Source organism: Nicotiana sylvestris, chromosome 2 (genome assembly GCF_000393655.2).
Source record: "Nicotiana sylvestris chromosome 2, ASM39365v2, whole genome shotgun sequence".
NCBI classification, from domain to species: Eukaryota; Viridiplantae; Streptophyta; class Magnoliopsida; order Solanales; family Solanaceae; genus Nicotiana; species Nicotiana sylvestris.
Window position 1 is genome coordinate 130,048,683 of NC_091058.1, and position 3,933 is coordinate 130,052,615.

A 3,933-nucleotide genomic window follows, 5' to 3' on the forward strand; every position below is an offset into this window, starting at 1 on the left:
TCCCTGAAGGGACAGAAGGTTTTGTGGTATATTGTGATGCCTCAGGTATAGGTTTGGGGTGCTTATTGATGCAACTTGGGAAAGTGATTGCTTATACATCAAGACAATTGAAGAAGCATGAAAAGAATTATCCAACCCATGATTTGGAATTGGCTGCAGTAATATATGCTTTGAAGATATGGCGGCACTACTTATACGGTGTCCATGTTGACATCTACACAGATCACAAGAGTTTACAATACATCTTCAAGCAGAAAGAGTTGAATTTGAGGCAGCGTAGGTGGCTTGAATTATTGAAAGACTACGACGTCGAGATATTGTATCATCCCGGTAAAGCCAATGTTGTGGCAGACGCTCTCAGCCGTAAATCAATGGGAAGCTTAGTACATATTGAGGCAGGTAGATGGGGGTTGATTAAAGAGCTTCATCAGCTAGCCAATATGAGAATCAGATTGTTAGACTCTGATGACGGAGGTGTTACTGTACAGAATACATCAGAATCATCTTTGGTAGCCGAGGTAAAAACACGACAATATAAAGATCCTATCTTAGTACGATTGAGAGAGAGCATTCAACAGTGTAAAATTATGGCTTTTGAGATCGGAGGAGATGGGGAACTGAGATACCAGGGCCGATTATGTGTGCCTAATGTGGTAGGGTTGCGAGAGAAGATTATGAATGAGATTCATCAATCCCGATATTCCATCCATCCCGGCTTGACAAAGATGTATCATGATGTCAAGGAGCAGTATTGGTGGGATAACATGAAGAAGTCTATTGCAAAATTTGTAGCCCAATGTCCCAATTGTCAACAAGTAAAGATAGAACATCAGAAACCTGGTGGATTGCTTCAGAATATAGAGATTCCGACCTGGAAATGGGAGGTGATTAATATGGACTTCATTATTGGATTACCTCGCTCTTATCATAAGTTTGACTCCATCTGGGTGATAGTTGATCGACTTACAAAATGTGCCCATTTTCTGCCAGTTAAGACAACTTACACGGCTGAAGATTACGCGAAGTTGTATATCAAGGAGATTGTTAGGCTTCATACTGTTCCGGTATCTATTATATCAGACCGAGGAGCTCAATTTATGGCTAGCTTTTAGAGGTCTTTTCAGAAGGGTTTAGGCACACAAGTGAATCTCAGCACTGCATTTCATTCGCAGCCTAACGGACAGGCTGAACGTACCATTCAGAAACTTGAAAATATGCTACGAGCATGTGTTCTAGATTTCAAGTGGAATTAGGATGACCATCTTCCACTCATAGAATTCGCCTACAATAATAGCTACCATTCCAGTATTAAAATAGCCCCATACGAGGCACTATACTGGAGGATATGTAGATCACCAGCTGGATGGTTCGAAGTCGGTGAAATAGAATTATATGGGCCAGATTTGATTCACCAAGCCATTGAGAAGGTGAAAGTGATACATGAGCGATTGAGGACGGCACAAACTGGGCAAAAGTCTTATTCCGATGTCTGACGTCATGATCTGGAGTTTGAGGTTGGTGATTGGGTTTTCCTGAGGATCTCACCAATGAAGGGTATTATGCGTTTTGGGAAGAAAGGTAAGCTGAGTCCAAGGTATATCGGGCCGTATAAAATTCTTCGACGGATTGGACAGGTTGCTTATGAGTTAGAATTGCCATCCGAATTGGAATTTGTCCACCCGGTATTCCATGTATCTATGTTGAGAAAATGTATTGGAGACCCTTCTCGAGTCGTCCCTATCAAAGATGTACAAGTTACAGAGGACCTATCATATGAAGAAGTGCCAGTGGCGATATTAGATCGGCAAGTCCGCAAGCTGAGAACAAAAGATGTAGCTTCCGTCAAAGTATTGTGGAGGAACAAAAATATGGAAGAAATGACATGGGAAGCAGAAGAGGAGATGAAGTCTAAATACCCTTACTTATTCCAGAATGAAGATAACAAGGATGCTGGTGGAAGACAGGATACATTGGAAGGTGAAACGGCTCTATGAGGTAAGCAATAATTTGAGAATACTCCTCCTTAATACAAAATGGTGATATGTAGATAATGTAAATACGCATAATGCTTTGTGTAGCCTTGTGAAGCCATATGTTGGGCTTAATTACTTGCAAGTTTTGCTAGTGACCATTTTATAGGGGAAAATTGATCGGAAATTTCCATTGGAATCCACGATGATTTAAACTCCCCATAAACCCTTACATTCGAGGACGAATGTTCCTAAGGGGGGGAGGGTGTTACAACCCATATCCACATGTGTTAGTTCATGCCATATATTAGTTAACATAAATCCAAGAAGGAATTATCTTTGAGATGATAAGAAGTCAATCCTATTGGTCTTAAGTGATACAAGAGTGTATAAGGGTGATTAACCAGTATTAGAAGTTAAACGAATCAAGGATGTTGTAACTCGTATTTTCAGGTAATCTAGCGGTGCTTAATACACTCAAGAGGTCATTTATTAAGGTATTTTAATCATATAATATCCGTATCATAAGTCTTGAAGTCAAACGAGTTATGAAACAAAAGTCGACAAAAGTTGTCGCAACTTAGGTTCATAATTTTACTTAAACATTAGGTCAAATGTTTCTAATCTTTTCTCATAATTTACAAGGAATTACGGGGTGATCTACCCACCAAATTAAAGATCTATGAGTCTAGTTTCCAACGCATTAAACCGTTCATCGATACGATCTCGGAGTAGAGAGATATTCGCGTTTTCGCGAGACTGCGCCAAGCACCTCTCTATGGGGCCCACTAAGTCGGTTTAAGATATTTGGACCTATATAGGATGACTACAACCCGTTTTAAGTCATTTCTTTTCACTATTTTCAGACCTTAGAACCCTAGGAACATCCTCTCAAGGTTCTCTCAAGATTCAAGACCCAAAAAAAGGGCAAACAACACAAATCAAGTGTCGGGAATTCCGTGGCGCTAGTAAGTCTCTTGTTCTTCTTGTTGTTGCTCATTTTTGTGTCGTTCCAGCTCGTGTGGGAGGTTGTTTTAAAGGGTTTATGTTCTGTAAATACTCCCTCATGTTCTTAATATCAATCCTAGGTGATTTCAAGCCTTCTAAAGTGATTCTAGTGCCGAAAAATCTAATAGATTGCTAGTTTCGCTTCTTTGTTGTTGTGGCAGCATTGGAGGGATATTTCGTGGAGAATTAAGGTCAAATTAAAGTTGTTCTTTCTGTTTAAAGGTGAGAAACCTCTTAATCTACATGTATTTAAGATTATCCAAGTAGAGGCTATGTCGTTGAAGCTAGAACTTGTGAAATATATATCGAAAGGCTTGGTAGTAGTGTTGTTGGTTGGTGGACTATTTTAGGAGGCTCAATATGATTATTATTGATGTTGTTTGGCTATTTGGTGATTGTGTTGACTTGTGGGAAGTCATATAAATAGGGAAGGTGCTGTCTATTTCATCTTAAAATAGGTTGTGGTCGGTACATAATAGTTACGACGCTTAAACGTTAACGATAATGTCATTTCTCCTATTGTAGACTAAGGAGTCGTAACATTTGCATAGCTTGAGGTTGGGAAGTATATACAAGGTATGTGAGGCTATCCATTTCCTTCTTTTGCACGACTCTGATTGTATATAATGTAATGAACGAGCTTCCAAAGATACTCTACTCTTAGAAGCTAGTAGTACTTACATTGTTTACCCTCTTATGAAACGACTGATGTTGATGTTGCTTCTCTTATCTTATGTTATCAATGTTGTTGGTACTTCCGGATTCTTATAAGGTTCATAGTGAAGAGTTAGTCCTAATAATGTGTACAAAGGATACTGACCTTACATCACTCCGAAAGGTTTAGAACGTAAATCCCATGAGTCGAGCATGCATTATATATATGTATCTATTTTACTCTACCGAGCCGCGCCATAGTCGGACGGGTACGACACCTATTGTGCAAACACCAATCAGT